Below are 24,537 nucleotides of genomic sequence, written 5' to 3'. Positions count from 1 at the left end.
TAGGCTATGTTGACGATGTCAGTTCCACGTCGTTTAATGAAGAAACCAGGATAGTTTTTTATTTAAATTCTTTAGTTTTTTCATAATCCTAACTTGTTTCCAACATAGCAAATGGTTTTAAATCATGAAAAAGTAATAAATGGAAAACAATAGCTTTAATAATTTGGCAATATATGGAGAGAGTGGATTTATTATGAAATATCGATGTATTTTGAACGACGCCAAAAGAAAATAAGAAGGAACATCTATATAGAAAGGGTAGGTCAAGGTCATAATTTAGACAAAGATGTTACTGGGTTCACGAGCGTAGCCTTACTTCCTTACTTTAACGTAGGAAACATCCCAGCCTAGGTAATGCAAAACCAAAGATAATGCCAAACAGTGAGTTTCCTTTATGCTAAAGATTTACCTTTGTTATAAATATAAATCACAATGGAATGCACAGCTGACCTATAATTACTTTGACTGTAATGCATATTACTAACGTTCAATTCCCAAATAGGACCAGTCCGGCCTGTGTCTTGGGACAACTTTTTATATTTGCTGGGCCTTTGGCTAGCAGACCTTAAGCCAGTTCAGCACTTAGAATGTGTAACTGGTTAGTTTAGGATATTTTCATACCAAGGAAATAGGCCGGGCAATTTGACTTCCCGTAATTCGTCTATAGTAGATTTCAGGCCGATGGCTTAACCTTGATTTAAGGTGTCCGGTTTGACAACTGTGTACCGTAAGTATAATTTTACCAATTAATTAAGCCAATGCCCATGTTTTTATAAAAAACTCATGACCAACAATGACCAATTCGTACCCCCAAGAGGTATGTGACGTATAAATGAAACCAGTCAACTGCAAGGGAGTTCGTGCAATTTTAGCACACACGATGTACGTACCTGCAAAACTAAGTATTGTATGGTTTCCGTAGACCATCAAGCATATAATGAAGTAATTCATAAACCCTCCTGTGTGTTTAAACCAAAGAAATGGTGAGGATTCTATAGAGTGTCATCACTGAAATGAGGAAAACGTGTGTGTACAGACGGCGTATGTCTGGACATTTGCAGTAGAATGTTTTGCTACGCCAACGCCACCTATGGGCGCTTTCCCGTACCATCTAAAGTATGGTATTTTACTCATTTTTGAGAATACCACTTCAGCAAACTGTTTAGTAAATATTCATATATTTATTATAAGTTTCCAAGTTTCAAGAGACACATTAGTTACATGATAAATAACATCAGAGTGAAAAAATATCAGGCTGCCCCCAAAAACAGTGGACGGTTGTTGAGCCGCCATGCTGACCGTCAGCCAACGTCGTCACGGGACATTCTTGGTTGTTTTAACAGTCTACAATTTTGTTTTCTCTCATGGATAAATAGCTTACCAGCAGCTCCTCTTCTTGAGCTATCTGTAGGTATGGCGCCTCTCAGCAGACTTTGGTTCCTAAGGATAAAATTCACTATTTAATAATAGGGCAGCTTATTTCCTGCCTAATACATACGTCCGCTGACTAATCTGATGTGAAAACAAAGTTTTCTAAAGAGACACAAATATTGAAGTTTCAAACTAATTTACGATTTCTTTTGAACTTATTCAAACAGATACATAAATAAATATATATTTAGAGATAAAATAACGGAGATGGGAGCTTCTAAATGGATTTAAAATTATGAGTATTTTTTAAAAAATAGTATTATTGGAATAGTTCCTGGTTGGTGGTGTTTCCCACGGTAAAACGTACATTTCCAAATTAGACGTAAAACTGATTGATTATTTGTAATTTCTTAAGACCAATCTATTATATTTATACGTTAGAAATAAAGAACGTTTTCCATGTCCACTATCCAAAGTGAAAACAGAGTTTGTGATTTTTTTTTTTTGTATTGTTCCTCCAAATGCAACACCAGGAAATTTCTCGACTCCCACCAATAAAATGACTTCACTTAAAGAAATATCCAGAAGTGATTGATTGATTGATTGATTGAAAGTTTTCTGGCAATATCCAGAAGTGAAGCTGTCGTCTCAATAATGTATTATATTCACCTTCCAAATCCAATTGTAGGGGGGGGGATATTTATATTCCAGTTCCATCCATATATCTTTGATTGCATCATCAAGTTTCGAGTTCATTATGGGAATAATTAATTTCTTCAATGTGCCATAATCCTATAAGGATAATGGTATAATACATTAAGAAATTTACCTTACTTAAAAGAAATTATTTATTACACTAATTCCACTAAATGTTTATAATAATTTTGCAACAAACTGTATTAAAAAGTAACGATGGAACGTCTCGAACACTCAGGACTGCACAATGAACCGGTTCACGTGATTGTTCAAGTTTGCGTATTATTATTATTATTATTATTACTATCCAAGCTACAACCCTAGTTGGAAAAGCAAGATGCTATAAGCCCAGGGGCTCCAACAGGGAAAAATAACTCAGTGAGGAAAGGAAATAAGGATATAAATAAATGAAGAGAACAAATTAACAATAAATCATTCTAAAATAAGAAACAACATCAAAACAGACATGTCATATAATAAACTATCAACAACATCAAAAACAAATATGTCATAAATAAACTATAAAAAGACTATGTCTGCCTGGTCAACAAAAAAGCATTTGCTCCAACTTTGAACTTTTGAAGTTCTACTGATTCAACCACCCGATTAGGAAGATCATTCCACAACTTGGTCACAGCTGGAATAAAACTTCTAGAGTACTGCGTAGTATTGAGCCTGGTGATGGAGAAGGCCTGGCTATTAGAATTAACTGCCTGCCTAGTATTACGAACAGGATAGAATTGTCCAGGGAGATCTGAATGTAAAGGATGGTCAGAGTTGTGAAAAATCTTATGCAACATACATGCAATTGCGCACCAGAATTAAAATGTAGGGCGACCCCCATTATTATTATTATTATTATTAATTGCTTAGCTACAACCCTATTTGGAAAAGCAGGATGCTATAAGCCCAGGGGCCCCAACAGGGAAAATAGCCCAGTGAGGAAAGGAAACAAGGAAAAATTATATATTTAAAGAACAGTAACAACATTAAAATAAATATTTCCTATATAAATTATATATATACTTTAACAAAATAAGAGGAAGAGAAGAGATGGAGAAGTATGCCCGAGTGTACCCTCAAGCAAGAGAACTCCAACCCAAGATAGCGGAAGACCATGGTACAGAGGCTATGGCACTACCAAAGACTAGAGAACAAGGGTTTGATTTTGAAGTGTCATTCTCCTAGAAGAGTTGCTGACCATAGCTAGAGTCTCTTCTACCCTTAAGAGGAAAGTAGCTACTGAATAATTACAGTGCAGTAACCCCTTGGGTGAAGAAGAATATTTAGTAATCTCAATGTTGTCAGGTGCATGCGGACAAAGGAGAATCTGTAAAGAATAGGCCAGACTATTCGGTGTATGTGTAGGCAAGGGGAAAGAACCGTAACCAAAGAGAAGGATCCAACGTTGTACTGTCTAACCAGTCAAAGGACCCAATAACTCTTGTTTGAGGGTCCACTCAGGGACGCTGTTCTGTCTTGTTTCTCCTCCTCTTGTTGTGTTAAAGTTTTTCTAGGGTTATATGGGAGACATTTATTTTAATATTGTTATTCTTAAATTTTTATTTCTCCTTGTTTCCTTTCCTCATTGGGTTATTTTCCCTGTTGGAGCCCCTGGGTTTATAGCATCCTCCTTTTCCAACTAGGGTTGTAGCTTAGAAAGTAATAATAATAATAATAATAATACAATCCTAGTTGGAAAAGCAAGATGATACAGGCCCAGCCCAAGGAATCTAACAGGGAAAAAAATAGCCCAGTGAGGAAAGGAAATGAGGAAATAAATAAACGATATGAGAAATAATTAACAATTAATAAAATATTTTAAAACCAGTAAAAGTATCAAAACAGATATTTCATATATATAAACTATAAAAATGTTTAACATAAGAACATTTGCTGCGAGTTTGAACTTATGAGATTATATCACCTGTAGAGTTAAATGGCAGGACGGGATTAGAAATGAAACTATAAGAGAGATTACTCGAGTGCCATATGTGGACGAGATCATGATGAGGGGTAGATGGAGATGGTTTGGGCATGCTCTTTGCACTCCCCAAGAAAGATGGGTTCACCAAACTTTCAACTGGGCTCTACAAGGCACTAGAAGAGTTGGAAGGCCCAGGCCTACATGGCTGAAGACTATGAAGCGTGAAATAGATGATGAATGGGTAAGTATTGATTTAAAAGCTCAAGATAGAGTCGGCTGCCAAAATCTAACCGAGGCCCTTTGCGTCAATAGGCGTAGGAGGAAATGATGATGGTGACGGACAGTACTGAATGAATATTTATGAAATATTAATTACAACAATTTAAAAAAAATACAAATAATAACTAATATAATTATCAGTTTGGATAATCAGTAAAGATTTACAAATAAACGAGAGGCTACAAGATTTTGCGATTTTATTTGCAAACAATGATATTTGCAAAAAAAAAAAATATCCAACGTGTACGTGTGTGCATGAAGCAATAATTTCATAAAGAAAGAAACTTTGTATATAAATTAAGTTACGTATAACATATTTATGTAAGAACCCAATATATATACATATATATACATATATATATATATATATATATATATAACGGATTTTGAGCGAAGCGAAAAATCTATTTTTGGGTGAGATAGCCATGTCGTCCTGATGGAAGTTCCTATAGGGTAGCTTCCTAGGGTATATTACAACTACGGCGATATTCCCAGAGAATTTACCTTAAGGTACCAGAATTCTAACTCCTGGAGCGAGTATCCCTCGTGAAAGGGATATCGCGACATATCAGAGGACGTATTCTAGACACGTCACATGGCAATCTACGACCTGAATAGAGATTCGTCTCGTAGGAGGGAGATTGACGAGATACGAATTCGGGAAAGAAAAAGGGGAGCCGCTCCCAAGGCTTCCCTGTCCCCCGATTCGTATGCGTGCCTGGCGCCAATCCTGGCACCATCTGTATTCCTTGTAGCGTACACGAGGTGCTACAGATACTGTATGTAGGGAGGGGTCCTACAGCCCTTTCTTAGAAAGGCAAGGGCGGGTCCATCAGGACGACATGGCTATCTCACCCAAAAATAGATTTTTCGCTTCGCTCAAAATCCGTTTTTTGGGCTCAAGCCATGTCGTCCTGATGGAAGTGTACCAGAGCATTACTGTATCTGTGGATTCTCAGAACGTGCCGTACTCCCCGGAGATATTTATTCCCGGTCGACTAGACCTAGAGACCTAAGATGTTACCGTTATACATCTTTTCAACTAACTATAAACTATGTTAGAGCTTCCTGCCCCCTACAGGGAAGAGTCCTACTAGACTCTGGAAAGTCTCGAAGAGTACATATATCTATGTATGAATACCAGGCAAGCTAATATAGTGGTCTCGCCCTATATTAAGTAAAGCATAGTTTGTATAGAACCACTGCGTCAATATATTGACCAGTCATCCGCACAATACTTGTATTGGACAAAGGTTTATATCCGCATAGGAAGAAACTAATAAAACCGCCCTCGTCCCTTTATGGGACGGAGTCTTCCCATTAGGGGACTTACATAAACCAATGCAACATAGCTTGCAAAACAGAACAATTCTATCAGAATTATCCCAGATAAGATACATAGAATTAAAATGCTCAATTATACCAATAAATTGACACAGGTGAAAGAGACGCAAGGTTCTCAAGAACAAGTTTATTGACAGATAATAAACAGACAGGTTAACAACAAATATATATATTTATATAAAAGAGGGTAACCCAAAACTTTAAGCATAAGTATGATAGTAAACAGAACTTGTTTATCTGAAAGAAAAACCATTAAACACCACTTTAATGAGATACCAAGGTATCAAGTCATAAAAAATCTGTATTACAAATCAATCACATTAGCGTTAGAAACGCTTGGCACACATGTCTGAACTTATGCAAGGTTCACCTTTGAAGGAAGGAACAGTCTATATGGGCACTTGGTGCCCTCATTTAGTTTGTAGTACAGTATGTACCTACACACTCACCCTGGACTTAATCGTCCCAATTAAGACCACTGTTCCTCGCAGAGTTAAACAGTAGGGTTAACTACACGACCCACTGCTACCACAGATCTCTTAAGTTCCTCTACTTGCTTCGCATAGTGGCGAAAGAACACCCTGGAAGACTTCCAGCCCGTGTATGAACGGAGATGTTCAAAATCCATACAATTAAATTAATTTAGGGATGAGGCAACTTTCCTCGGATCGTGACCTGCGGGTGTACTGTCAGGATCCGCTCTGCGAATAAAATATGTCATTTTCGCTCTGAGTTGATTCAGAGATAAATTTGAGCCTGATGTTTCTCCCCTGAATAGTTGACTACCCTTGAAGTCTGAAGTTCTACGAAGATAGACCTTTAGGCATTCTACTGGACATAGAGATGCATCTTCTTTCAGAGGACAGATTCTCCAGGGACCCCACCTGTTGGTGGGTAACTCATTCTTGGCGAGAAACGTAGGATCCGGAAACAGGTTCAGCTCCCCCCCATCCAGGAACTGAACACGACCTGCCTCTCTCGAGAGGGCTACGATCTCACTAACCCTGGCCCCGGACGCGAGTGCAAATAGGAAAATAACTTTTTGCGTCAAATCCTTTAACGCACATTCTTCATTGCTCAACAAGGAGGCGAAATGAAGAACTTTGTCTAAAGACCATGAGATGGGCTTTGGAGGTGCTGAAGGTCTGAGCCTAGCGCAGGCTTTCGGAACTTTATTAAAGATCTCGTTACCTAGGTCGATCTGGAAGGCAAATAAAATGGGTCTCATCAAAGCCGATTTACACACTGAAATCGTGTTAGCTGCCAATCCTTGGCCATGGAGATGGATGAAGAAAGATAAGCAGAAATCTGTTGAGATCTCCTGCGGATTCTTTGCCTTTACAAAGGCCACCCATTTTCTCCAAGATGACTCATATTGCCTTCTAGTCGATTTGCACTTGTATTCCTCTAGGAAGTCTATGCTGGCTTTCGAAATCCCGAAGCGCTTTCTCACCGCTAGGGCGAGAAAATCATGAGCTGCAGGGTCTGGGTTTTCTGTAATGAAGCGCAGACAGTCGACTTCTGGACTCGCTGGGTCAGAACTGGATGTGGTAGCGGCACGAACTTCATCTGTAGTTCCAACGCCAAGGGGAACCACATGCTGTTCGCCCACTTGTGGGCCACTATTGCCGCTACCCCCTTGAAGGATCTCAGTTTGTTGAGGACCCTCAACAGAAGGTTGTGAGGAGGGAACAGATAAATCCTGGACCATCTGTTCCAGTCGAGGGACATTGCGTCCACTGCTTCCGCTAAGGGGTCCTCGTACGGGGACACGTACAGGGGCAACTTCTTGTTGTCTTTCGTCGCAAAGAGGTCTATTTGCAGTTCTGGGACTTGATTCAGAATGAAGGAAAATGATCCTGCGTCTAAGGACCATTCCGACTCTATCGGTGTGAACCTGGATAGAGCGTCCGCTGTCACATTGCGGACTCCTTGAAGGTGAACTGCCGACAGGTACCACTTCTTCTTTTCCGCCAATCGGAAAATGGCTAACATCACTTGGTTGAGAGGTGGTGACCTCGACCCTTGTCGATTCAAGCATCTCACAACCACCTCGCTGTCTGTCACCAATCTTATGTGGATCGAGTGACGCGGGGAGACTTTCTTTAAGGTAAGGAGCACTGCCATAGCTTCTAGAAAGTTTATATGAAAGGTCCTGAATAGCTTGGACCAAGTCCCCTGGACTTTTTTCCGATGAGAGTGACCTCCCCATCCCTCCTTTGAGGCGTCTGAGTGAATCGTCAACGACGGGGGAGGTGGCTGAAGAAGAACAGACTTCTTTAGATGTCTGGCTTGGGACCAAGGTCTGAGAAGAGTACGTAGCCGAGGCGGCACTGGTCTTCTCAGGTCTCTTCGCGCGTTTGATGCATACCTTCTCCAAACTCCGGTTGCATCCTTTAGCTGTGCTCTTAGCACTGGGTCTGTCACTGAAGCAAACTGGAGAGAGCCTAGTACCCTCTCCTGTTCGCGTCTTGATATCCTTTCGGAATCTAGAAGTCTCTTGACAGAGCCCGCTATCTCCTTCCTTTTCTTCATTGGGATGGAGAAACTGTGTGACAAAAGGTCCCAGTGGATTCCCAGCCACTGGAACTTTTGGGATGGAGAAAGTCGAGACTTTTTCTTGTTGATCTTGAAGCCTAGGTACTCTAGGAACTGGATCACCTGACTGGAAGCTTGCAAGCATTCGGTCTCGGATGCTGCCCACACCAGCCAGTCGTCCAGGTAGGCTACTACCTGAATTCCCTTTAGGCGTAATTGTTTGAGAGCTGCGCTCGCAAGCTTCGTGAAAATCCTTGGGGCTATGTTTAGCCCGAATGGCATGGCTCTGAAGGCGTACAGTTTTCGTTGTAGCCTGAACCCTAGGTAGGGGGAGAGTCGACGGCTGATTGGAATGTGCCAATAGGCGTCTGACAAGTCTATAGAGACTGAGTATGCCCTCTTGGGCAGTAAGGTCCTTATGTGTTGCAGTGTTAGCATCTTGAATTTGCAATTCACTATGAACTTGTTGAGTGGTGACAAGTCCAGAATGACTCTGAGCTTTTCCGAGTCTTTCTTGGGAACACAAAACAGCCTCCCTTGGAATTTGATGGACTTCACCTTTCGGATCACATTTTTCTCCAACAGTTCTTGAACGTACTCCTCCAAAATGGGGGTGGAGTGTTGGAAAAACCGAAGGCATGGGGGTGGAGTGCTGTACCAGCTCCAACCCAGTCCATTCTTGAGTAGGCTTTGGGCCCAGGGATCGAAGGTCCAGCGATCCCAAAATTTCATCAGTCTCCCTCCTACCGGTATCATTTCACTTGGACTGCCGTCCTGAGGTCTTGCCTCCCTGACCACGACCACCTCTGAATCCCCTTCCCCTTGAGGGGCGCCTAGACGAGCCTCTGGCTGCTCCTCTAGGTTTTGCACGAAAGGAAGAAGACTGTCCTTCGAACGTTGGGGCGAATGTGGTTGACTGACCTGGCACCGCCTGGGGTACCCACTGAAAGGCAGTCGGGGTTTGTGCCACCATCTGGGGCACTGGAGGCAAAGGCAATTGCAGTTGCTGTTGCTGTCTATAAGGCTTGGCTGGCCGAGATGGTAGCCTAGTCTTCATATTCTTCCTCTTTGGTTGAGGACCCTCATCCGGGGAAGATTTTCTTTTGATAGCCAGGCCCCACTTCTGGAGAAGATTTCTATTCTCCACGGCGGCCTTATCAACAACCTCTTTGACCACATCGGTAGGGAAAAGGTCTTTTCCCCAAATGTTGGAGGAGATTAACTTCCTTGGCTCGTGTCTCACCGAAGCCCCGGTGAACACGAACTCCCTGCAAGCTCTCCTTGCCTTGACGAAGTTATAAAGGTCCTTCGTCACTGTGGCTAAGTGAGACTTAGCCACTACCATGAACATTTCATGGACCTTGGGGTCACTTGCCATCGTCTCGAGAGTAGTCTGATGAGACATTGAGGCAGCCAGTCTTTCTTTTGTCTCGAACTCTCTTCGTAAAAGAGATTCGGACAGCTTGGGGAGGTCCTCGCCGAATTGCCGTCCGGCAATATCAGCCTCCAACTTTCCCACTGAGAATGTTAGATGGACATCCTTCCAGTCTTTGTGGTCCATAGGTAGAGCCAGCGACAAGGGTTTACACTCCTCCAGGGAGGGGCAAGGCTTGCCGGCCTCGACTGCCTTTAGGACAGCCGCAAACCCTTTCTGTAAAAAGGGGAAGGCTCTATCAGGAGAGGACACAAACGAAGGGAGCTTCTTGCTCAATGCAGCTACCTTCGAATTCGAGAAGCCCCTCTCTTTCATCGAGGATGAAAGTAGGGCTTGAGCCTTAGCGTGGTCCATAACAATGACCTCCTTCGGCTCTGTCTCCTCCCTTGAAGCTGGTTCTTTTCTCAGCCGGACATAGCAGTCCGGATATGATGCCTTGCTGGGCCAGAATTCTACCTCCTCTAGGGGAACTGAACCCAGCTTATCCGAAATGACGATCTTTCCAGTCGTCATCGGCATGTGCTCAGCATACCTCCATGGGTTAGCATCTGAGCATATGGGAAGGTCTTTCACATTGAGCCTTTTCCGGGGCCCATGTGATTCTGCCAGGGACTGCATACGCAGTTCCATTGCAGCCGCCTTCTCCTGATTCTCCTTCTGCATTTGTTGGATCATTCCAACAATCGAAGAGAGGGCCTGTCCCAGTTCTACTGGGAGGCCAGCCGATGTTGAGGGGATAGGCTCCGGCATCTGAACCGGAGCAGCCGACACCTCGTCGACCTCATCCTCTACGACATCCGGGGTTTGAACTTGATCCTGACCTTCTGCCAGGAGGTCTTCTTCCAAACGATCGTCCAGGTCAGACATCCTGTCACACAACTGGATGTCTTGCATCGCATCTGCGACTTCCTCGTCCACCTGGACTTGATCTTGAAGGATCTCCTCTTGAGGCTGGGGAATCACTGCCTCAGCTGATGCCTGGGGAAAAAGATACGCCCTCATCTTCTCACTTGGAAGATAAGGGCCAGAGGTGTTCTTCTTGAAGCCCCTTACCCAAGTACGAAGCTTTTCCCTAGCTATATCCCTTGATTCCGCCGTTCTAGGGGAATCAAAAGCCTCAGTAATCAGGTTAGTGCATACAGTACATACCTGAGGGTCCCAATACTGGAGATCATCCTTGGAGACAGCGCATGCTGCGTGTCTCCTACAACACTCATGTCCGCAGAGGTTCTTGCTGCGGACATTGCAGAAAACATTTCCGCACTTCGGAGGGTCCTCCTGTAAAGAGAAGAAATTTCCATGAGTATCAAGTGAACTATGTATCACTGGATATGCATAGTATAGCATAACAATTCATAATTGAAAGACACACACTTGTGTTTCCCTCACAACCCATTGTTGCAGCCTTCCGGATAATAAAATCAAAAATGGTTTATCTCTACTAGAGTAACCAATGCAAGGTTTCCAGAGGAAACAGGTGGAGCTCACACCTAGGCAATGATTTTAAAAATCCTGGATAATAGACGGGGAAGAACTCTGCTTCCTGTCTGAGGGCAACAGCAAAGGGCTGTGTAAGAAAACACAATAGTATTAGAAGATACAGTGCTGTACCTAAACTTTTACTATAGTTTTCTTCTTACTGTATATACTATACAGAAGAATACTAGTACAGTATAGGAGGATGTGTGCCGGCCTGCCTTTGCCGGCCGGCACACACCACAATTAGCTTTAAAGTATACTACTTAACAGCTATAGGGCGGCAGCCCTCTGGTTCAAATGCCTGTGCCGGCGGCAGCAGCTGCCGGCCAGCAACAGCCAGTGTTGGCCGGCAATGATTGCCGGCCAGCAACTACACAAGGTAGTACCCAGCTGCCGGCCACACTCTTGGTGACCGGCAGACAAGGACTGACATAAGCCGGCCGGCAAAGGTACAAGACCGATGTCAGCCGGCAGCAAAAGAACCAGAAGACTACCCCTGCCCGGCTGCCGGCCTCATAGGCCGGCAGCCGGCCTCATAGGCCGGCTGCCGGGACAGGTACAGCACTAGAAGAAAATAGAATGGATGCCGGGATAAGAGTGTACACAACCCCCCAAGCCCGGCAACCGAAAGAGTGCATATAAGGAAGGGGAGAAACTTAATTCAGGCTTCCTTGACCAATGCCGTCCGGCTCTGCCGGCAGGCATGGATGAGGGACCAAGAGAGGTCCGGGCAACACTCGAAAACATAAGACCCTTGCCGTCCAGCGTCTCTGCCGGCCGGCAATGGGCTTAGTCAATCCATATCCCAACCTATACTAGGTCCAGAAGTAGAATGACATATGGTACAGTAATACCCCTGCCGGCCAGCTCTGCCGGCCGGCAAGGTACAGTACAGTAATGGCTAGGCCATTACGGAGATAGAGGGGGAAGGGACAAGAGGGTCCTGCCAACCTTGCTTTAGTGACAGATCACCCGCAGCCAAGAACTCTGTCTTAGCCTAAGGGAGATCTAAGGGAAAGGGCCAGCGCAGTAGTATAATACCTGCCAGCTTCCAGAGCACCAAAGCAAGGAAGGCGTTGCAACTCCCAAGGGAAGATTTATCCTCCCCGAGAACAGCAACAGGACTTAGTCTGGTCGATCACACAAGAAGGAATCATAACTACAGAAACCTTCGACAGTGACCTAAGGGAGCTCAGCTCCCTTTGTAAGTGTTAGGTCAGCGAGGGAGACTCTGCCCCAAGCTAAACAACACGGACTCAGACTAAAAACTCTGTTGTTCTGTCCCTCTTTGAACCAGACTCAGCAGGAACAGGAAGGTACAGTAACACCCTAGTATAGTTTTATCGAAAATAAATTCGGAAAAAACTACTTAGGGATAAGCCCAAGGCTTAAACAGAGGGAAAGGGATTGCATACCTTCTCCGAAGAAAAGAAAGCAACCGGGGAGTATGATAAAGTATACTAAGGCTCCATAAGCAAATAGCCTAGGCACCAAGAGAATCGATTACCTAATTCACCGAAACTCTCACGTATACAATCTTGGAAATATTCCACACAGTCTAAATGTATAAAATATAGCCTAAAGCTTCAATAAAATTTTAATTACACTCGGAAAAACCATAATCATGCATTAAGTACTAGGACCAAACGACTAGGCTACATGGCCTAGCGTAGGCCAGAATGGCGAATACTTCGCCAAATAATACTAAGCACGAAAGGAAATCCTATGTAAAGCTAAATAGCTAAATTTTATTAAGCAAAACAACCAGGAATGTCACTCTGACTAACTAATTTATACCTAGCGAGTGACAGTGTCCAGGACACCTCTGGTAGGCTACGGCTCTTGTATCAAAGATTAATCCTATTAATCACTCAAAATTTTACCAAGAGCCTACATTTATACATAACAGACACTATACTCAACTTATCCGAGGTCAACGAAGACGAAGAAGCCATGAAAAGCTGAATAAATCCAAGATTTGCGAGAAAAACAGGAAAAAACACCGAGTTGTTAAGCTACGCAAAAAGGAATACAGATGGCGCCAGGATTGGCGCCAGGCACGCATACGAATCGGGGGACAGGGAAGCCTTGGGAGCGGCTCCCCTTTTTCTTTCCCGAATTCGTATCTCGTCAATCTCCCTCCTACGAGACGAATCTCTATTCAGGTCGTAGATTGCCATGTGACGTGTCTAGAATACGTCCTCTGATATGTCGCGATATCCCTTTCACGAGGGATACTCGCTCCAGGAGTTAGAATTCTGGTACCTTAAGGTAAATTCTCTGGGAATATCGCCGTAGTTGTAATATACCCTAGGAAGCTACCCTATAGGAACTTCCATCAGGACGACATGGCTTGAGCCCAAAAATATATATATATATTCATATATATATATATATATACATATATATGAGAGAGAGAGAGAGAGAGAGAGAGAGAGAGAGAGAGAGAGAGAGAGAGAGAGAGAGATAAATACCATTTGTCAGCAACTGTCATATTACTTCAACGTATAAATCATAATACAATACTTCCTCGACATATGAAATATCATTACTCGAAAAGTACAATCGAGGATATGAGTAAATTGTAATTTTAAGCCATTATAACAAGACATCCGAACAATTCACACGTAAACACATACAAGTCAACACAAATAAACCCACAAAGCAAAATATACACACATACATATGTACAGAATATATATATATATATATATATATATATATATATATATATATATATATATATATATATATATATATATATATATATATATATACACACACACACACACATATATATATATATATATAATAAATTTATTTAGTAAATTTTATATATACTGTATAGTATTAATTGTAAACGTAAAACAATATGCCCAAAAACTGTTCGTGTATATATATATATATATATATATATATATATATATATATATATATATATATATATATATATATATATATATATATATATATATATATATATATATATATATATGAAACAATAAGAGATTACTCAAGCACTATATGTGGATGAGATCATGGTGAGGGGTAGATGGAGGTGGTTTGGGCATGCTCTTAGCATTCCCCAAGAGAGATTAGTTCACAAAACTTTCAACTGGGCTTCACAAGGCACTAGAAAAGATGGAAGACCCAGGTCTACATGGCTGAAGACTATGAAGCTTGAAGGAGATGATGAATGGAGAAGTATTGAATTAAAATCTCAGGATAGAGACGCCTGGCGAAATCTAACTGAGGCCCTTTGCTTCAATAGGCGTAGGAGGAAATGATGATGTTTGGAATTTAAGTGTTTCTTCGTCATTACTGCATTAGTTGAGCCATAGAAATACACTTTTATATAAAGGCCAAGTAGTTTTTCTGTAAAGTTGTTATTTTCAAGTAAATTGCCCAAGTAGTTTTTCTGTAAAGTTGTTATTTTCAAGTAAATTGGCCAAGTAGTTTTTCTGTAAAGTTGTTATTTTCAAGTAAATTGCCCAAGTAGTTTTTCTATTAAGTTGTTATTTTCAAGTAAATTGGCCCAAATAGTTTTTCTATTAAGTTGTTATTTTCAAGTAAATTGCCCAAGTAGTTTTACTATTAAGTTGTTATTTTCAAGTAAATTGGCCAAGTAGTTTTTCTGTAAAGTTGTTATTTTCAAGTAAATTGGCCAAGTAATTTTTCTGTAAAGTTGTTATTTTCAAGTAAATTGGCCAAGTAGTTTTTCTGTAAAGTTGTTATTTTCAAGTAAATTGGCCAAGTAGTTTTTCTATTAAGTTGTTATTTTCAAGTAAATTGGCCAAGTAATTTTTCTGTAAAGTTGTTATTTTCAAGTAAATTGCCCAAGTAGTTTTTCTGTAAAGTTGTTATTTTCAAGTAAATTGGCCAAGTAGTTTTTCTGTAAAGTTGTTATTTTCAAGTAAATTGGCCAAGTAGTTTTTCTGTAAAGTTGTTATTTTCAAGTAAATTGGCCAAGTAGTTTTTCTGTAAAGTTGTTATTTTCAAGTAAATTGGCCAAGTAGTTTTTCTGTAAAGTTGTTATTTTCAAGTAAATTGGCCAAGTAGTTTTTCTGTAAAGTTGTTATTTTCAAGTAAATTGGCCAAGTAGTTTTTCTGTAAAGTTGTTATTTTCAAGTAAATTGGCCAAGTAGTTTTTCTGTAAAGTTGTTATTTTCAAGTAAATTGCCCAAGTAGTTTTACTATTAAGTTGTTATTTTCAAGTAAATTGGCCAAGTAGTTTTTCTGTAAAGTTGTTATTTTCAAGTAAATTGGCCAAGTAATTTTTCTGTAAAGTTGTTATTTTCAAGTAAATTGCCCAAGTAGTTTTTCTGTAAAGTTGTTATTTTCAAGTAAATTGGCCAAGTAGTTTTTCTATTAAGTTGTTATTTTCAAGTAAATTGGCCAAGTAATTTTTCTGTAAAGTTGTTATTTTCAAGTAAATTGGCCAAGTAGTTTTTCTGTAAAGTTGTTATTTTCAAGTAAATTGGCCAAGTAGTTTTTCTGTAAAGTTGTTATTTTCAAGTAAATTGGCCAAGTAGTTTTTCTGTAAAGTTGTTATTTTCAAGTAAATTGGCCAAGTAGTTTTTCTGTAAAGTTGTTATTTTCAAGTAAATTGGCCAAGTAGTTTTTCTGTAAAGTTGTTATTTTCAAGTAAATTGGCCAAGTAGTTTTTCTATTAAGTTGTTATTTTCAAGTAAATTGCCCAAGTAGTTTTTCTATAAAGTTGTTATTTTCAAGTAAATTGGCCAAGTAGTTTTTCTATTAAGTTGTTATTTTCAAGTAAATTGCCCAAGTAGTTTTTCTGTAAAGTTGTTATTTTCAAGTAAATTGCCCAAGTAGTTTTTCTGTAAAGTTGTTATTTTCAAGTAAATTAGCCAAGTAGTTTTTCTGTAAAGTTGTTATTTTCAAGTAAATTGGCCAAGTAGTTTTTCTATTAAGTTGTTATTTTCAAGTAAATTGGCCAAGTAGTTTTTCTATTAAGTTGTTATTTTCAAGTAAATTGGCCAAGTAGTTTTTCTATTAAGTTGTTATTTTCAAGTAAATTGGCCAAGTAGTTTTTCTGTAAAGTTGTTATTTTCAAGTAAATTGGCCAAGTAGTTTTTCTGTAAAGTTGTTATTTTCAAGTAAATTGGCCAAGTAGTTTTTCTGTAAAGTTGTTATTTTCAAGTAAATTGGCCAAGTAGTTTTTCTGTAAAGTTGTTATTTTCAAGTAAATTGGCCCAAGTAGTTTTTCTATTAAGTTGTTATTTTCAAGTAAATTGGCCAAGTAGTTTTTCTATTAAGTTGTTATTTTCAAGTAAATTGGCCAAGTAGTTTTTCTATTAAGTTGTTATTTTTAAGTAAATTGGCCCAAGTAGTTTTTCTATTAAGTTGTTATTTTCAAGTAAATTGGCCCAAGTAGTTTTTCTATTAAGTTGTTATTTTCAAGTAAATTGGCCAAGTAGTTTTTCTGTAAAGTGTTTATTTTCAAGTAAATTGCCCAAGTAGTTTTTCTGTAAAGTTGTTATTTTCAAGTAAATTGCCCAAGTAGTTTTTCTGTAAAGTTGTTATTTTCAAGTAAATTGGCCCAAGTAGTTTTTCTATTAAGTTGTTATTTTCAAGTAAATTGGCCAAGTAGTTTTTCTATTAAGTTATTATTTTCAAGTAAATTGGCCAAGTAGTTTTTCTGTAAAGTTGTTATTTTCAAGTAAATTGGCCAAGTAGTTTTTCTATTAAGTTGTTATTTTCAAGTAAATTGGCCAAGTAGTTTTTCTGTAAAGTTGTTATTTTCAAGTAAATTGGCCAAGTAGTTTTTCTGAAAAGTTGTTATTTTCAAGTAAATTGGCCAAGTAGTTTTTCTATTAAGTTGTTATTTTCAAGTAAATTGGCCAAGTAGTTTTTCTATTAAGTTGTTATTTTCATGTAAATTGCCCAAGTAGTTTTTCTGTAAAGTTGTTATTTTCAAGTAAATTGCCCAAGTAGTTTTTCTGTAAAGTTGTTATTTTCAAGTAAATTGGCCAAGTAGTTTTTCTGTAAAGTTGTTATTTTCAAGTAAATTGGCCAAGTAGTTTTTCTGTAAAGTTGTTATTTTCAAGTAAATTGGCCAAGTAGTTTTTCTATTAAGTTGTTATTTTCAAGTAAATTGGCCAAGTAGTTTTCTGTAAAGTTGTTATTTTCAAGTAAATTGGCCAAGTAGTTTTTCTATTAAGTTGTTATTTTCAAGTAAATTGGCCAAGTAGTTTTTCTGTAAAGTTGTTATTTTCAAGTAAATTGCCCAAGTAGTTTTTCTATTAAGTTGTTATTTTCAAGTAAATTGGCCAAGTAGTTTTTCTATTAAGTTGTTATTTTCAAGTAAATTGGCCAAGTAGTTTTTCTATTGAGTTGTTATTTTCAAGTAAATTGGCCAAGAAGTTTTTCTGTAAAGTTGTTATTTTCAAGTAAATTGGCCAAGTAATTTTTCTATTAAGTTGTTATTTTCAAGTAAATTGGCCAAGTAGTTTTTCTATTAAGTTGTTATTTTCAAGTAAATTGGCCAAGTAGTTTTTCTATTAAGTTTTTATTTTCAAGTAAATTGGCCAAGTATTTTTTCTGTAAAGTTGTTATTTTCAAGTAAATTGGCCAAGTAGTTTTTCTATTAAGTTGTTATTTTCAAGTAAATTGACCAAGTAGTTTTTCTATTAAGTTGTTATTTTCAAGTAAATTGGCCAAGTAGTTTTTCTGTAAAGTTGTTATTTTCAAGTAAATTGGCCAAGTAGTTTTTCTATTAAGTTGTTATTTTCAAGAAAATTGGCCCAAGTAGTTTTTCTATTAAGTTGTTATTTTCAAGTAAATTGGCCCAAGTAGTTTTTCTGTAAAGTTGTTATTTTCAAGTAAATTGGCCCAAGTAGTTTTTCTATTAAGTTGTTATTTTCAAGTAAATTGCCCAAGTAGTTTTTCTATTAAGTTGTTATTTTCAAGTAAATTGGCCCAAGTAGTTTTTCTATTAAGTTGTTATTTTCAAGTAAATTGGCCAAGTAGTTTTTCTATTAAGTTGTTATTTTCAAGTAAATTGCCCAAGTAGTTTTTCTATTAAGTTGTTATTTTCAAGTAAATTGGCCCAAGTAGTTTTTCTATTAAGTTGTTATTTTCAAGTAAATTGCCCAAGTAGTTTTTCTGTAAAGTTGTTATTTTCAAGTAAATTGCCCAAGTAGTTTTTCTATTAAGTTGTTATTTTTAAGTAAATTGGCAAAGTAGTTTTTCTATTAAGTTGTTATTTTCAAGTAAATTGCCCAAGTAGTTTTTCTATTAAGTTGTTATTTTCAAGTAAATTGCCCAAGTAGTTTTTCTATTAAGTTGTTATTTTCAAGTAAATTGGCCAAGTAGTTTTTCTATTAAGTTGTTATTTTCAAGTAAATTGCCCAAGTAGTTTTTCTATTAAGTTGTTATTTTCAAGTAAATTGGCCCAAGTAGTTTTTCTATTAAGTTGTTATTTTCAAGTAAATTGGCAAAGTAGTTTTCTGTAAAGTTGTTATTTTCAAGTAAATTGCCCAAGTAGTTTTTCTTTTAAGTTGTTATTTTCAAGTAAATTGACCAAGTAGTTTTTCTATTAAGTTGTTATTTTCAAGTAAATTGGCCAAGTAGTTTTTCTATTAAGTTGTTATTTTTAAGTAAATTGGCCCAAGTAGTTTTTCTATTAAGTTGTTATTTTCAAGTAAATTGCCCAAGTAGTTTTTCTATTAAGTTGTTATTTTCAAGTAAATTGGCCCAAGTAGTTTTTCTATTAAGTTGTTATTTTCAAGTAAATTGGCCAAGTAGTTTTTCTGTAAAGTTGTTATTTTCAAGTAAATTGCCCAAGTAGTTTTTCTATTAAGTTGTTATTTTCAAGTAAATTGCCCAAGTAGTTTTTCTGTAAAGTTGTTATTTTCAAGTAAATTGGCCAAGTAGTTTTTCTATTAAGTTGTTATTTTCAAGTAAATTGCCCAAGTAGTTTTTCTATTAAGTTGTTATTTTTAAGTAAATTGGCCCAAGTAGTTTTTCTATTAAGTTGTTATTTTCAAGTAAATTGGCCAAGTAGTTTTTCTGTAAAGTTGTTATTTTCAAGTAAATTGGCCAAGTAGTTTTTCTGTAAAGTTGTTATTTTCAAGTAAATTGGCCAAGTAGTTTTTCTGTAAAGTTGTTCTTTTCAAGTAAATTGGCCAAGTAGTTTTTCTGTAAAGTTGTTATTTTCAAGTAAATTGGCCAAGTAGTTTTTCTGTAAAGTTGTTATTTTCAAGTAAATTGGCCAAGTAGTTTTTCTGTAAAGTTGTTATTTTCAAGTAAATTGCCCAAGTAGTTTTACTATTAAGTTGTTATTTTCAAGTAAATTGGCCAAGTAGTTTTTCTGTAAAGTTGTTATTTTCAAGTAAATTGGCCAAGTAATTTTTCTGTAAAGTTGTTATTTTCAAGTAAATTGCCCAAGTAGTTTTTCTGTAAAGTTGTTATTTTCAAGTAAATTGGCCAAGTAGTTTTTCTATTAAGTTGTTATTTTCAAGTAAATTGGCCAAGTAATTTTTCTGTAAAGTTGTTATTTTCAAGTAAATTGCCCAAGTGGTTTTTCTGTAAAGTTGTTATTTTCAAGTAAATTGGCCAAGTAGTTTTTCTGTAAAGTTGTTATTTTCAAGTAAATTGGCCAAGTAGTTTTTCTGTAAAGTTGTTATTTTCAAGTAAATTGGCCAAGTAGTTTTTCTGTAAAGTTGTTATTTTCAAGTAAATTGGCCAAGTAGTTTTTCTGTAAAGTTGTTATTTTCAAGTAAATTGGCCAAGTAGTTTTTCTATTAAGTTGTTATTTTCAAGTAAATTGGCCAAGTAGTTTTTCTATAAAGTTGTTATTTTCAAGTAAATTGGCCAAGTAGTTTTTCTATTAAGTTGTTATTTTCAAGTAAATTGCCCAAGTAGTTTTTCTGTAAAGTTGTTATTTTCAAGTAAATTGCCCAAGTAGTTTTTCTGTAAAGTTGTTATTTTCAAGTAAATTAGCCAAGTAGTTTTTCTGTAAAGTTGTTATTTTCAAGTAAATTGGCCAAGTAGTTTTTCTATTAAGTTGTTATTTTCAAGTAAATTGGCCAAGTAGTTTTTCTATTAAGTTGTTATTTTCAAGTAAATTGGCCAAGTAGTTTTTCTATTAAGTTGTTATTTTCAAGTAAATTGGCCAAGTAGTTTTTCTGTAAAGTTGTTATTTTCAAGTAAATTGGCCAAGTAGTTTTTCTGTAAAGTTGTTATTTTCAAGTAAATTGGCCAAGTAGTTTTTCTGTAAAGTTGTTATTTTCAAGTAAATTGGCCAAGTAGTTTTTCTGTAAAGTTGTTATTTTCAAGTAAATTGGCCCAAGTAGTTTTTCTATTAAGTTGTTATTTTCAAGTAAATTGGCCAAGTAGTTTTTCTATTAAGTTGTTATTTTCAAGTAAATTGGCCAAGTAGTTTTTCTATTAAGTTGTTATTTTTAAGTAAATTGGCCAAAGTAGTTTTTCTATTAAGTTGTTATTTTCAAGTAAATTGGCCCAAGTAGTTTTTCTATTAAGTTGTTATTTTCAAGTAAATTGGCCAAGTAGTTTTTCTGTAAAGTGTTTATTTTCAAGTAAATTGCCCAAGTAGTTTTTCTGTGAAGTTGTTATTTTCAAGTAAATTGCCCAAGTAGTTTTTCTGTAAAGTTGTTATTTTCAAGTAAATTGGCCCAAGTAGTTTTTCTATTAAGTTGTTATTTTCAAGTAAATTGGCCAAGTAGTTTTTCTATTAAGTTATTATTTTCAAGTAAATTGGCCAAGTAGTTTTTCTGTAAAGTTGTTATTTTCAAGTAAATTGGCCAAGTAGTTTTTCTATTAAGTTGTTATTTTCAAGTAAATTGGCCAAGTAGTTTTTCTGTAAAGTTGTTATTTTCAAGTAAATTGGCCAAGTAGTTTTTCTGAAAAGTTGTTATTTTCAAGTAAATTGGCCAAGTAGTTTTTCTATTAAGTTGTTATTTTCAAGTAAATTGGCCAAGTAGTTTTTCTATTAAGTTGTTATTTTCATGTAAATTGCCCAAGTAGTTTTTCTGTAAAGTTGTTATTTTCAAGTAAATTGCCCAAGTAGTTTTTCTGTAAAGTTGTTATTTTCAAGTAAATTGGCCAAGTAGTTTTTCTGTAAAGTTGTTATTTTCAAGTAAATTGGCCAAGTAGTTTTTCTGTAAAGTTGTTATTTTCAAGTAAATTGGCCAAGTAGTTTTTCTATTAAGTTGTTATTTTCAAGTAAATTGGCCAAGTAGTTTTCTGTAAAGTTGTTATTTTCAAGTAAATTGGCCAAGTAGTTTTTCTATTAAGTTGTTATTTTCAAGTAAATTGGCCAAGTAGTTTTTCTTTAAAGTTGTTATTTTCAAGTAAATTGCCCAAGTAGTTTTTCTATTAAGTTGTTATTTTCAAGTAAATTGGCCAAGTAGTTTTTCTATTAAGTTGTTATTTTCAAGTAAATTGGCCAAGTAGTTTTTCTATTGAGTTGTTATTTTCAAGTAAATTGGCCAAGAAGTTTTTCTGTAAAGTTGTTATTTTCAAGTAAATTGGCCAAGTAGTTTTTCTATTAAGTTGTTATTTTCAAGTAAATTGGCCAAGTAGTTTTTCTATTAAGTTGTTATTTTCAAGTAAATTGGCCAAGTAGTTTTTCTATTAAGTTTTTATTTTCAAGTAAATTGGCCAAGTAGTTTTTCTGTAAAGTTGTTATTTTCAAGTAAATTGGCCAAGTAGTTTTTCGATTAAGTTGTTATTTTCAAGTAAATTGACCAAGTAGTTTTTCTATTAAGTTGTTATTTTCAAGTAAATTGGCCAAGTAGTTTTTCTATTAAGTTGTTATTTTCAAGTAAATTGCCCAAGTAGTTTTTCTATTAAGTTGTTATTTTCAAGTAAATTGGCCCAAGTAGTTTTTCTATTAAGTTGTTATTTTCAAGTAAATTGGCCCAAGTAGTTTTTCTGTAAAGTTGTTATTTTCAAGTAAATTGGCCCAAGTAGTTTTTCTATTAAGTTGTTATTTTCAAGTAAATTGCCCAAGTAGTTTTTCTATTAAGTTGTTATTTTCAAGTAAATTGGCCCAAGTAGTTTTTCTATTAAGTTGTTATTTTCAAGTAAATTGGCCAAGTAGTTTTTCTATTAAGTTGTTATTTTCAAGTAAATTGCCCAAGTAGTTTTTCTATTAAGTTGTTATTTTCAAGTAAATTGGCCCAAGTAGTTTTTCTATTAAGTTGTTATTTTCAAGTAAATTGCCCAAGTAGTTTTTCTGTAAAGTTGTTATTTTCAAGTAAATTGCCCAAGTAGTTTTTCTATTAAGTTGTTATTTTTAAGTAAATTGGCAAAGTAGTTTTTCTATTAAGTTGTTATTTTCAAGTAAATTGCCCAAGTAGTTTTTCTATTAAGTTGTTATTTTCAAGTAAATTGGCCAAGTAGTTTTTCTATTAAGTTGTTATTTTCAAGTAAATTGGCCAAGTAGTTTTTCTATTAAGTTGTTATTTTCAAGTAAATTGCCCAAGTAGTTTTTCTATTAAGTTGTTATTTTCAAGTAAATTGGCCCAAGTAGTTTTTCTATTAAGTTGTTATTTTCAAGTAAATTGGCCAAGTAGTTTTCTGTAAAGTTGTTATTTTCAAGTAAATTGCCCAAGTAGTTTTTCTTTTAAGTTGTTATTTTCAAGTAAATTGACCAAGTAGTTTTTCTATTAAGTTGTTATTTTCAGGTAAATTGGCCAAGTAGTTTTTCTATTAAGTTGTTATTTTTAAGTAAATTGGCCCAAGTAGTTTTTCTATTAAGTTGTTATTTTCAAGTAAATTGCCCAAGTAGTTTTTCTATTAAGTTGTTATTTTCAAGTAAATTGGCCCAAGTAGTTTTTCTATTAAGTTGTTATTTTCAAGTAAATTGGCCAAGTAGTTTTTCTGTAAAGTTGTTATTTTCAAGTAAATTGCCCAAGTAGTTTTTCTATTAAGTTGTTATTTTCAAGTAAATTGCCCAAGTAGTTTTTCTGTAAAGTTGTTATTTTCAAGTAAATTGGCCAAGTAGTTTTTCTATTAAGTTGTTATTTTCAAGTAAATTGCCCAAGTAGTTTTTCTATTAAGTTGTTATTTTTAAGTAAATTGGCCCAAGTAGTTTTTCTATTAAGTTGTCTTTTTCAAGTAAATTGGCCAAGTAGTTTTTCTATTAAGTTGTTATTTTCAAGAAAATTGGCCAAGTAGTTTTTATATTAAGTTGTTATTTTCAAGTAAATTGGCCAAGTAGTTTTTCTATTAAGTTGTTATTTTCAAGTAAATTGGCCAAGTAGTTTTTCTATTAAGTTGTTATTTTCAAGTAAATTGGCCAAGTAGTTTTTCTATTAAGTTGTTATTTTTAAGTAAATTGGCCAAGTAGTTTTTCTATTAAGTTGTTATTTTCAAGTAAATTGGCCCAAGTAGTTTTTCTATTAAGTTGTTATTTTCAAGTAAATTGGCCAAGTAGTTTTTCTGTAAAGTGTTTATTTTCAAGTAAATTGCCCAAGTAGTTTTTCTGTAAAGTTATTTTCAAGTAAATTGCCCAAGTAGTTTTTCTGTAAAGTTGTTATTTTCAAGTAAATTGGCCCAAGTAGTTTTTCTATTAAGTTGTTATTTTCAAGTAAATTGGCCAAGTAGTTTTTCTATTAAGTTGTTATTTTCAAGTAAATTGGCCAAGTAGTTTTTCTGTAAAGTTGTTATTTTCAAGTAAATTGGCCAAGTAGTTTTTCTATTAAGTTGTTATTTTCAAGTAAATTGGCCCAAGTAGTTTTTCTATTAAGTTGTCATTTTCAAGTAAATTGCCCAAGTAGTTTTTCTATTAAGTTGTTATTTTCAAGTAAATTGGCCCAAGTAGTTTTTCTATTAAGTTGTTATTTTCAAGTAAATTGGCCAAGTAGTTTTTCTATTAAGTTGTTATTTTCAAGTAAATTGCCCAAGTAGTTTTTCTATTAAGTTGTTATTTTCAAGTAAATTGGCCCAAGTAGTTTTTCTATTAAGTTGTTATTTTCAAGTAAATTGCCCAAGTAGTTTTTCTGTAAAGTTGTTATTTTCAAGTAAATTGCCCAAGTAGTTTTTCTATTAAGTTGTTATTTTTAAGTAAATTGGCAAAGTAGTTTTTCTATTAAGTTGTTATTTTCAAGTAAATTGCCCAAGTAGTTTTTCTATTAAGTTGTTATTTTCAAGTAAATTGGCCAAGTAGTTTTTCTATTAAGTTGTTATTTTCAAGTAAATTGGCCAAGTAGTTTTTCTATTAAGTTGTTATTTTCAAGTAAATTGCCCAAGTAGTTTTTCTATTAAGTTGTTATTTTCAAGTAAATTGGCCCAAGTAGTTTTTCTATTAAGTTGTTATTTTCAAGTAAATTGGCCAAGTAGTTTTCTGTAAAGTTGTTATTTTCAAGTAAATTGCCCAAGTAGTTTTTCTTTTAAGTTGTTATTTTCAAGTAAATTGACCAAGTAGTTTTTCTATTAAGTTGTTATTTTCAAGTAAATTGGCCAAGTAGTTTTTCTATTA

The 24,537-nt window shown here is 35.8% G+C and overlaps 1 protein-coding gene across 4 annotated transcripts in view; it reads right to left on the bottom strand.

Annotated features, from left to right (window-relative positions):
* The window catches only part of LOC137658847 (uncharacterized), a 102,290-nt gene extending 100,782 nt beyond the window's left edge, over window positions 1–1,508 (bottom strand). For 2 of the 4 annotated variants that reach the window (XM_068393945.1, XM_068393946.1), the window contains exon 1: window positions 891–1,087. The gene's annotated coding sequence lies outside the window, so the exon portion shown is untranslated. Of the gene's footprint in view, window positions 1–890; window positions 1,088–1,381 lie in introns of those variants that run through there. The other 2 variants (XM_068393942.1, XM_068393944.1) reach the window with 2 other exon arrangements.
* Window positions 1,509–24,537: the final 23,029 nt, after the last annotated feature.

Source organism: Palaemon carinicauda, chromosome 19 (assembly GCF_036898095.1).
Source record: "Palaemon carinicauda isolate YSFRI2023 chromosome 19, ASM3689809v2, whole genome shotgun sequence".
Classification (NCBI taxonomy): Eukaryota; Metazoa; Arthropoda; class Malacostraca; order Decapoda; family Palaemonidae; genus Palaemon; species Palaemon carinicauda.
This window is presented reverse-complemented; position numbering and strand designations above follow the sequence as displayed.